This window comes from Camelus bactrianus, chromosome 5 (assembly GCF_048773025.1).
Source record: "Camelus bactrianus isolate YW-2024 breed Bactrian camel chromosome 5, ASM4877302v1, whole genome shotgun sequence".
Lineage (NCBI taxonomy): Eukaryota > Metazoa > Chordata > Mammalia > Artiodactyla > Camelidae > Camelus > Camelus bactrianus.
Genome location: NC_133543.1, coordinates 77,711,305 through 77,723,118, shown reverse-complemented (window position 1 = coordinate 77,723,118; position 11,814 = coordinate 77,711,305). Strand labels below are relative to the sequence as shown.

General features: G+C 48.1%; 1 long non-coding RNA gene across 1 annotated transcript in view; it reads right to left on the bottom strand.

Annotated features, from left to right (window-relative positions):
• Positions 1-8,610: 8,610 nt before the first annotated feature.
• The window catches only part of LOC141577739 (uncharacterized), a 133,361-nt gene continuing 130,157 nt past the window's right edge, over positions 8,611-11,814 (bottom strand). The window contains exon 5 of the long non-coding RNA XR_012507129.1: positions 8,611-8,831. This is a non-coding gene — a long non-coding RNA (uncharacterized LOC141577739). The remainder of the gene's footprint in view (positions 8,832-11,814) is intronic.

Here is an 11,814-nt window from a genome sequence, read left to right as displayed (position 1 = left end):
TCCTGCCTCCCTCGATTATGTACCAGGACCCTTGTGATTACATTGGGCTTCCCCAGATAGTCTAGGATTATCTAAGTCAGCTGTTTAGCAACCTTAATTTCCCCATGCCTTATAACATGGCATATCCCTGGGTTCTGGGAATTAGAACCCAGACATCACTGGGAGGCCGTTATTCTGCCTGTTACAACGCTGAATTTACTCACTTCCCACGGAGGACAGGTGCTGTATAAAATGTATTCCACCCTCCCCATCCTTCTCTGCCATCCCCCAGCTTGCTTCCCCTTCATAATAAGCCCTATGGCTCAGCCCATCCCAGTACGGAAACAGCATCTGCAGGCTCTGAGGTGTCTTTCTGGACCCACTGGACACTTCCTCCAGGATGCCTGTCTGTGTGAGGCGTGTTGTCCAAATCCAGGACTGGCCAAAGGAGCAGATGGCTGCTATCAATGGCTAAGGAGGTCAGGCTATTTCCCCTGGGCCTCCAGGTCCTTACACTTCACAGAGAGGACCTTATACTGGGTTAAGAATCCCATTCTCAACCCTTGTGACCATGACGGTCCAATCACCCTAAAGCAATTGATTCCTGACAGACTTAAACCCACCAAAATGTCAGTTTGCCAATCCCAGAGACTGGCCACACACATCAAAACACTTTCCCAATATGAAGCCAGAAGGCTATTTGGTCAGCACAGAACCACAGGAAAAAGAACTTCAGTTTTCTGGAGAGCATGTTTCCATCAAATCATAGAAGCTTGATGACTCACATTTTCCCAGCATCAAATACTCTTGTTAAGTGACCTGAGTTTCTCACTGACTGTTTTAAATAAGTGCTTCAAACATGCAATCTCTCCTACCCTCACAACCCTAAGATGGCCCCAAATTTGTGATTTCTTCCTTCCTACCCTATCAAAATACCTCAGAGGAGGCGCCCAAGGACCACACCCTTTTATGCAAGGCACGTGCTGAAGCTTTGTCTATCCACAGGTGTCTGAAGGACACCAGCCTTTGGTGCAGGTGGGGGGGAGATGGGAGGAAGGGGTAGGGGAGAGAGATCCACCTCATCCGTAGTTGAAAACTTCTCTTGTGTGCTGTGAGGTAGAGCTAGAGAACGGAGAAAGTCGAAGAAGCAAGCAGAACCTCAAAGCTCATCTAATCCAGTCCCATCATTTTACAAATGAGGAAAGTGTAAGAAGACTTTGGAAAGTTAAAGCTTGTACATAATTATTGCTGTTGTCATCTTCCTCACCTTCACCATCACCATCAGCCCAGTTTGGGAGCCTGGATTCCACTGTGCACTGAGAAGTCACTTTGTTCAGGGTCTTTCCTAGGAAGCTGGGTTTTCTCACCTCCCCTTGTGCAGAGTCCCTGTAAACTCCTCTGCCTCTTAAAGGGAGAAGGGAGACAGGCTTACGTTCAGGAGGGACCATGAGATGCTGAGCGCTTACTCTTGGGCAGGGCTGCCATGGGCGTGTACTGGCCTCCAACTCCCCTGACTGTGAAGGGCTGGGAAGGAGAGGCTAAATACTCAAGAAGTCACTCTGAGTGGGATTATGACTCTACAGACCAGTGTGTGGAATGCTTCAGGAGTTGGGGTCGGCCAGGAGGCTTGAACTAATCACTCACACATTGGAGCTCTCCCTGCATTCCAGAATTCCAGACCCCGGCACCTTAAATGTGCCATTTCATTTGACCATCGCACCAACCCTTCATAATCACTCTAGTTTTGCAGATGCAGAACCTGAGGTACCTAGAGGATAAGTAAACTTGACCTTGCCAAGTTCAAAAGGCTGCCAAGGGGAAAATCCAGGATGCAAATCCGAGGTCCGATCCCTAATTTCCATCGACATTTCCGATTGGGTGCAGAACATTCTGGGATCCCATTTCCCCATTCCTTCTCCTTGTTCTCTCTCACCCCTAGTCTTCCCTTCCCCACAAAGCTGCCAAGGAATGACTCACATCCATTTCTTTGCCCAACCTTCCCACCACCAAGCCTGGCACCCTATTTCTGGAGGGAAGAATCCAGGGAGGAGACTGGGAATGGCTGTTTTCAATTCTAAACTCTAAAGCAGCCAAAGCCAGCACCCAGCACAGGGCCCTGCCCACTCGGGGACTTCCTAAGTGATGATGAAGATGGTGTTGGTGGTGATGACAGTTGGAGGAGAGCAGGAGGCTGAAACGTTAGGGACAGGGCAGGACAAACTGAGTAAGACTATAATTTGCTAAACCCTACACCCAAATCTTTGCCAGCCACAAAATTGCTATGCTCATGACTGGACTTCCAATCCAACTGGAATGCCTTGTGAAGCCATCCTTGAGCCTTCCAAGATCCTGAGAATGGAGCCTTGAGGTGGCCAGGGCTCCCCTGGCTCCCAGAGAGCTCCTGATGCCAGGGTGGATGCAGCCTCCGCCAGGAGGAAGCAAAGAGAAGCTTCGTTTTCCCCACCCCTTGAACTTGTTTCCACCTAGAAATAAGGCGCTTGTCAAAGCCCCTCGGAATTGCCGGGGTAGGCACAACATAAACAGTCATGTAGTTACAGGAGAATAATTACACCTTCCTTGTACATAGCACCTTTCTTCCCCAGAGCAGCCAGCTTCCCACATTATCTCATTAATCCTCCCGTCCCTGGGAGGCAGGGAGGGCCCAGTGAGGCTCACTGAGGGAGAAGGGAGGGGGCAGCAGGGGGAACGGAGGGAGGAGGTGCTCACCCGGGTCACACACTTAGTCACCCGGTGTAAGTGTAGTCTGTGCTGGGCCCTGGGCTGGAAGTTCAAAAAATCACAATACTGATTGTCCTCAGTTGCATGCTTTAGTGAGACGACACCAGGCAGCCGTGGGCGCGGGTGCCCTCCGTCCTGGCAATGGCCTCGTGAAGCTGGGATTACTATGTCCCGTTTTACAGATGGGGGACTGCGCTCCTCGCCAAAGTTGTCAGAGGCAGTACAGCCCCACACACCTCTCCTTCTTCTTCCCGCAGACGCCTAACAGCCTGCTGCTGAATCGGGTCTCCTTCCCAGAGGATAATAGGTACACAAAGGCAGCACACGTTAATCAGTGGAGGGGGTGATGCCTCCCCCCACCCCCACCAAAGGTCAGAGCCATAGTAGGGCAGGCAGGAGGCTGCAAAAGCCACTCACTCTGCAGCCTTATGGAATCCACAGAAAAGCCCTAATTCACTGAAAGCTGCACCCCACCCCCACCCTCCTCCAGTCCTATCCCTGTTTCCTGGCTCATCCTTTTGACACGGGACAATTACTGCTATTCATACCCACCCCGAGGCCACCTGCCAAGGACCCATTCTTATGCACGAGGAGCTAAAGATCGGGCACAAAGCAAGCCAATCTGGAGTTTTCCACCAGACCTGGGAGTGGACCCCCCTGTGCTTACCCACCTCGAGGTATTTAGGACTGTGGGACCTCTGCAAATTCCAGGGACCCAGCCCGCCTCAGGCCAGCTCACCTACACTGGGGCCTCTCATCTGCAATGGAGGTTCAGCCCATAAGAAATTGGTCTTTGGAATTAAGGCTAGGGTGGTGTGCTTGGGCAAACACATGCTTTGAGGGTCCCAAGTGCTGACCCCCACAAGGAGTGCCCCAGAGATGGCTCTGTAGCCAGCTCCTACCGGTTCAAGAGAGCCAAGTGTTAAATTTTCAGGAATTTTGTAAGATGTCACATAGGTAGCTTGAAATCAGCCCTGGTAGGAGAATCCAGACCATGTTAATCAACAAATGCTACAGATCAGCCCCACCTTCTCCCCAGCCAGTTGTTACACATTTACCAGCACACCACTGCCTGGGTGAGCAGCAGCAAGCTTCCAAGAGCATCTAGGACCATCTGAAAAACCTGAAAAACGAAAACTAAGCTCTCACAAAGGCTGAGGAGAGGAGTGAGTGGCGTTCTTCTTTACAGCATGACTGACTTTCTTCTTGCTGTGTTTCTGGGCATACTCAAATCTCTGCACTGGCGCATTCGCCCAGCTGCTGAGCCATGCCTTCTACACAATTACTGTACATTTTTGGTGAATAAGACTAAACTGGATTTTTTTTTTTAAGTTTCAGTTTGCTCTAGTTGGATCAACCTATAGGTGTCAGAGACGTTTTATGCAGAAAGGTTTATCTGGCTGCCTTTATCAATTGTTGCCTTTGAATTCAAGATAAAACAAGGCCCTTCCCAGGGAGCTCAGCCCTGAGAGCCCTGCCTGTAGCCCAGACTTCAGATGGAACTTTTCAGAGTGTGTCTCAGAGTGACATTAAGTGGCCCAGTGAATTTTATCAAAACAATCACAATCTCTTCATACAGGAAACAGAGGGCAAGAGAGACCCCTCCATGGGTGGTTTGGAGGTAATTTTCACTGTGAAATGCCTTGTGAATAAGACAGTGAAGATGGTGACAGCCTCCCGGGGTTGCCGCTTTATGCTTGACTATGAAGTAATTAAGAATGTGAATAAACCCCAAGCTTGTGCCAAAACCTCCAAACACCATCAACTGAATGTTCAGTTAAGATGTATTTATTTCTTTGTGAGGTATTTGTTTCATCCGGCTCCCAACTCTGAGCCCCCTCATCCACGCAGACTCCTCATTCTCCCAACCCAAATCCCAAAGGTCCCTGCAGCCCCCAGACCCTGTGGCCAGATGAGGAGTGTCTCATCTCTACCAGGCTTTTCTTAAGGACTCTCAGCCTCTGAGAAGTCTCCCTGCTCAGACCTCCTGGAACCCTTCCCTGGGCTGCACATCTGGACATCCTATCTCTTCAACTGAGAAGAAGGAGCCTTTCCATCATTAAAAACTCCACAAACAATAAATGCTGGAGAGGGTGTGGAGAAAAGGGAACCCTCCTACATTGTTGGTAGGAATGTAGTTTGGTACGGCCATTATGGAAAACAGTATGGAGATTCCTTAAAAAACCAAAAGTAGACTTACCAGATGATCCAGCAATCCCACTCCTGGACATATATCCAGAGGGAACTCTAATTCGAAAAGATACATGCACCCCAATGTTCATAGCAGCATTATTTACAATAGCAAGACATGGAAGCAATCTAAATGTCCATCAACAAATGACTGGATGAAGAATTTGTGGTGTATGTATATATATAATGGAATACCACTCAGCCATAAAAAGGAATGAAATAATGCCATTTGCAGCAGCATGGGTAGACCTGGAGATCATCATGCTAAGTGAAGTAAACAGAAAGAGAGAAAAATACCATAAGATACTACTTAAATGTGGAATCTTAAAAAAAAAATGAGATGAATGAACTTATTTACAAAGCAGAAATAGACTCATAGACATAGAAAACAAACTTGTGGTTACCGGGGGGGAAAGGTCAGGGAAGGGATAAATTGAGAGTTTGAGATGTGCAGATAATAACCTACTATGTGTAGAATAGATAGACAATAAGTCTCTTCTGTACAGCACAGGGAACTATATCCAATATCTTGTAATAACCTATAATAAGAAAGAGTATGAAAACAAATATATGTATGTACATGTATGACTGAAACATTACACTGTACACCAGAATTTGACACAACATTGTAAACTGACTATACTTCAAGGAAAAAAGGAGCCTTAAATGCCATTCATTCATACAACAAATGTCACCTACCATGTCCCAGGCACTGTTCTTGACATCCAGGTGCAGCAAAGAACAGCATGGACCTGTCCCTAACCTCGGGGAGCCAGCTGAGCAAACACAAACTTGGGGACACATCCAGGGGATCTCCCTGCCCCTGTCTCAGTGCATCAACAAAGGCTTCCCAGGAAGCAATGGGTCAGATATGACGTAAAGGGCAAGAAGGAAATATCTTGATCAGGGCTTGGCGAACCTTCCCCTTCAAGATCGCTACGGCCCTGTCAGTAAGACAGCCATGTCGTCAGTATTTTGGGCTTTGCCAGCTCTATGGCATCTGTTATAACTCTCACTCTACCACAGAAGTGCTCATGCAGCCACAGGCAGTACGGAAGCGAATGAGTGTGCCCATGTTCCAATAAAACTTTATTTTGTGGATGCTGAAACTGGAATTTCATATAATCAAGGTTACAAAATATTATTCACATTTAGATTTTTTTGTCTACCATTTAAAAACAGAAAAACCATTGTTAGTTCACGGGCCGGATTTGGCCCACAGCCAGCAGTTTGCCGTTCCCAGTTGTAGATGGAAGGTGTTGGTGTGAAGGTGGAGGTGGGGTTCAGGGTTTTCCAGGCTGCCTGGAGGTGGCAGAGAAGGAGGTGAGCCCAGATGGGACCCTGGCAACTCTGAAAAGGAATTTGGGTTTAGCCTGTGGGTCAGGGATAGGTTTTTTGTGGGGGAGTCATTCATTAAAAAATATTTATTGCCTACTGAATGCCAGACACGATCCAGGGGGCTGCTTGAGACTGAGCAGCCAGGAAAGGTTTCTGAGGAGGTGGCATTTGAGCTGAGATCTGAACGACAAGACCCGGTTTATGAGGTGTTATAACCCTTAATTCTTACAATTAACTGCGAGGAGGGATTAACTGATGCTCATTTTACAAGTGGGAAAACGGAGACTCAGCAAGGTTAAGCAACTTGCCCAGGGTCACAGAGCTAATAGGTGGCAGGGAGCCAGGACTTCAACTGCTCTGCATTCACACCCTGCCTCTGGTCTTTATTAAGTACGTAACCTTGGCTAGTGACCTCATCTCAGAGTCCCCACACACCTATTAGGAGTTCCCTCTTTCTTCCACCAAGAAGCATGTCTAGTAAAGCTTATGCATTCAAAACATGTGTATTGCAAGCCTACTGTGTGCCAGGACTGTTCTTGGTGCTTGGGACAATGAGCAAAAAATGCCTGGACAGTGAACAAAACAGAGATCCCTACACCTCAGAAGGTAGGGAGAGTTCAGAATTTTTAGATAGGGTGGTCAAGGTAAACCTCAATGAGGAAGTGACATTTGAACAGACTCAAAGGAGATGAGACAGTTGGCTATGTGAGCATTTTGGAAAAGAATTCCAGGCAAAGGAAACAGCCAGTGCAAAGACCCTGAGGCTGGAAGCATGTTGCTGTGTTCAAGGAACAACTAGGAGGTCAGTGTGGCTGGAGCAGAATACGGGATGTGAGAGGTAAAGTGGGGATGTTGGGGAGGGGTCAAGAAAGCTTACTTTGGTTTTACTTTAAAATTTGCTATCTCAAGCCTCACGCATCTAGATTTCATCTAGGGTCCCTCAGAGCTCTACGATTCTGTGGCTCTGTGACAAAGTGCATCGTCTGTGCCCATCACCACCCACGGGGACTGTCAGCCAGGCTTGCCTCTGCACTAAGCAGTGACAGTAGGAGAGAGATTGGCATTGGGAAAACACTGGGAGAGACTCTCCATCAGATGCCCAACTGGAGAGTATGAACTAATAGGACAGTTCTCTGCAGCATGAGATGGCCTAGGTTACACACAGCTCCCTAACTCTGAAGGCTCCCCAGCTCTTAGAGAGTGGGATACAGTATAAGGGACATGTTGGGTTTGGGAATCATATAGGGAAGTGTCAAAGGTTTTTTCAAATTCTCAATGTTCTGCAAGACTCAGCTGGCTCTAGTCCAATCTTAGAATGATAAGAATATACCTAGAGGCAGGCTAGGGTTCAGGCTGCGCTACAAAGTCCCCGAGGATGTCCTCTCCCCCATCCAGTTCTGGGTTAGGGAGGGTCTGGAGTGAGGATTAAAGGACAGCAGGAGGGAAGCGTCCCAACCACTCCAGGACACTCTTGACACTCGCCCCCCACTTCTATAATGAATCTAGTTTACTCTGTGTCCAGATCTTCTGGGTTTTTTCTTTGGGGCATTTGTTTTTATTTTCTTCCACATCTGTTTCTGAGTTTAGTTCCTTGGCCTTAAATACATCAGTAATGGCTCAAACTGGGTCTGGGGTATGACTTAGACCGCTGGGATTTCCAGTGGCCTCCCTCAGGCTCCTCCTGTCCCTTGTTGTCCTAAGGAAGCAGCAGAGGCCCCAGATCAGGGAGCAGCACAAAGGTGAGGTGTCCCTTGTGGACCTGGTCTTGAGACAAATATAGTGACAGCTCCTCTTGACTATCCAACAAAACAGACTCTTTTGTGTGTGTCCCAGGGGATTTTTTCTGTCCTTAAGGAATGTGAAACTAGCCAGGTTCCAGTTCTGCCAAGAAATCCACTTTCTAGTCAAGGAAAATTCTTGGAGCAAAAAGTATGCTCTGCCACCCGCCCCAACACGCACCATGGGGCACCTGTAAATAATTCCATTGTCTTGTCTGGACTCAGTGTGAATTCCTCAGCGGTTAAAAATGTTGGTTTGTTTTTTCCTGATCTTTACGGGCTGTTGTAATGTCATCAGATACATTTCCTGCATGCCACCCTTGCTGCGCCTAACTAAGAACCCCTTTCCTTTTTGACATCTCCCTTTTTTGCGTCTCTGAGGTCCTCACAGGGCTTTGTCCTCAGTTACTCCCCCACAGAGTCCTGTCAGACAGCCAAGTAGTCAGTCCACTAACTGTTCCATTTTCCCTTAACGCTCTAGGAATGCGCTCATTTAACTGAGGTTTTCTGAAAACACTTCCAAGAGGGTGTGGAGATGCACAAAGAGACAAAGATAGCTTTTTCTTTTCTTTAAAAACCTTTATTGTTAATGACATAAGTCTTTTCTTTCAACAATCAGAATGCAAAGGAATTGATTCCTGGGAAGAAAGATGACTGTTCCCAAGCCAGCAGGGAAAGATGTTGCCTCATACCTCCTTTGTCTTCTATCTCGGGCTCATCTGGACCATCTTTCCTTAGTCTTTCAATAGAAAAAGCTCTTGTTGCAGACACTGGGGACCAGCAGGCCAAGAACTGGATTGTTCAACCCTGAGACAGAAACGCTGGTCTAAATAAAACCCAGCCGAAATCCCTATTACCTTAGCCATGAAGCCTCATCAGCCTCAAGGATTTCAGGACCTATAAGAAGTGGAGCTGCAGCTGCATTCCTGGGGACCAGAGTCAGAGTTGCCCGTCGCTATGCCTGGGGTGACAGGGCCCGACAATCTAGCGGTTCGGGGCATGGGTGTGCAGGGTTTCTAAAGCAAGTGCCTGGTTTATGAAGCCTGCCTCAACCTCTTTCTACCTGTGTGAGCTTGGGTAAGTGACTTAGCTCTGTGACTCAAGCTCCTCACTTATAAAGTGGGGATAACGAAAGTAGCTACCTCTTTGGGTTGTTACAAGGATTAAATTAGATAATACAGAGAGAGCAATTAAAACAGTGCATGATGCATTGTAAACATTATATAAGCATTAGCTATTTTTCATTATTATCATTGCAATAACATATGATACTAGATGAAAAGCACCTATCTCTCCGATGGGCTGTACAAAGCCAGGTTTGGGCAAATCCTTCATTCTTCAGATATTTATATGCACAGAGTGTAGCCCCAAGTGTAGAACCTTTACATATCCATCAGCCGAGGCTGGAATGCTTGCACCCTCAGCCCTCACTGTGAGCATGTCCTCCTGCTTCCTGCCACTGAGCTGGCAGCCAGTCCTAGCCCCACACCAAGGTCAGAGAGGAAAGAGATGGTGGCAGGGAGTAGTGACAGTTGGGACTTTGACAGAAGAAACGAAGAACTCAGCCAAGGAGTGACCCACCAACCATGAGACAGAGTCTTGTTCTCCTCCGGTCACATCCAGCCCCGAGCACACACCCTCACAACACTCCAACACTACACAATGCCCCAACACACAACACCACAACACCCCCTGCACTACAAATAGGTCAACAAACACATTACTCCCCAACATGAACAACACCCTCAACAAATATGCCATCCAGCACTCACAGCACCCCTAACACTATGTAATACCTCCACATGCATACAACTCCCCAGGACTACACAACATCACAACACACACAGACACTGACAAAGCTGTCCTGTTCTCCACACCCTCCCTCTCTGCCTTTTCTCTAGTACAGGCCCTAACAGGGGTCTTAACTGCAGTCTGCAATGTGAGACAAGAAGGGTGCTGGGACAGCATGCAGACACTGGAGCAAGAGGGGCCGTGGGAATCTGGGCTCGTCTGGGTACGAGTGTGCAACTTGGCAGGGGAGCTCATCTCTGAGCTTCTCTTTCCTCGTCTGCAATCATCATAATGCGAACATTAGAAGAGCGTTGTTGGGATTAACCTAGATAATAACTAGAACACACTTAGCACAGGTGCCTGGCATGTGGCCCATCCCCTGTTGATGGAAATGGTGTGGTTGTTATTGTCTGTGTTCTCCTGTGGCTGAGACCAGGGCAGGCGAACGGACAGGAAGGGCATGGCAAAGAGGCTCGAGTGAACCATCAAATGAAGGAAATCTCCCCACCCCAGAAAGAAATCAGTGCCTTTGTCTTCTCAGTAAGTTTCCACTGCATCCGCAGAAACTCACGTCTATCATGATCTCTACCTTGGGTCCTACAAGAGGATGGACGTTAGCAAGTGTACTAATTAGTGTCATATTATCAACCCAAACCACTCCTTTGACCAGAAGCATCCTTGCTTTCCTGTCCCAACTGCCTGTCAGCAGGAGACAACATGGTTGTTTCCCGTGGTCAGAGAGCACACCAGCCCCCACCGTGTCCTCACACATGACCATCCTCCATGACCAAGCCCTGGGCGGGACCCTGATTCATTCCCTGATGACCATCCTGTGTTGGGACATTCACCCAGTTTCTCCCTCCTGGCTTAGCTGCCCCATCTTCCTCTCTGACAATAGCTCTTTCCCTTTTTAGGGTCGCAGGGCCCTTTATGAATCTGGCGAAAGGGACAAACTCTTCCTTGCAATTTTGTTCTGACTGGCTTCTGGGCCCCCTCAAGCCCCCTGTTCCAGAGGATGTGGGACACCAGCGCCTGCTTCCCATCTTGGCTGTTCCCGGCAGAGTTGACTGGAATTTGGCTTCTCTGAGGATCGGAGAGTCCTTCCACCTGGAGCCCTCCTGAGAGCCAGCTTGTAAAAGTGAGCGGCCCAGCAGGCCCACACAGTTCTGCTTAGAGCTCCAGACTCTGGCAATGAACCTGAAGAGGACCAGGCCAGGCGGGCGCACACATCCCCTCTGTCCCTCCAGCAGCAGGAGGGGGTTGCCGGATCTTGTGTGTCGGCAGTTTTCAGATTTGTAACTATCCCACATTTCTGAAGAAAACTGCAAAATAAAACAAAACAAAAAACCCAAAAAGCAAAAGAAAAACAAACAAAAAAGACCAACAAAAAAAGCATGGGTCAACTCCCCAATATTCTGCATCTAGAGAGGAGTATGTGGTCCTGAGTAGGTGTGAGGATAAGGAAGCTCTCGCCCACGCCCTCACCAAGGTGGGAGCTGGCAAGGATGACTGACACAAACCAGGGGCCATTCTGTGCTATAAGCCATCGTAATCATTCCGCTGAATCCTCTCAACATCCTACGTGGTGGGAACTATTATTATCCTCATTTTATAGAGAAAGAAACAGGAACACTGAGGTAAAATAACTTGCCAAGATCCCAGCACAGAAGAGCTAGGATTTGGCCCCAGGGAGTCTAACTCCTGAGTCCAAACTGCTAACCCTACGCTGTACCACCTCTGCTATCCTTGCCTCATCGCTGTCACTCTAGAAGTGGCAAAGCGGAAACAGAAGAAAAAATAAACTTTCCCACAGTGCTCACCTCTGGTATCCTCCCCAGTGAGGTCACAGTTCAACAGATCTGAATCTGGAGAGGTGAAGTAACAGATTGGTTCCCTGATACCGTCAAGTCTCTCCTGCCTGTGAATTTCAGATGCCCAGAAAAGGCACAAGAGAGGAATGGGGGTTGAGCTCAATCCCAAAAGGCTCACTTCTCTACCA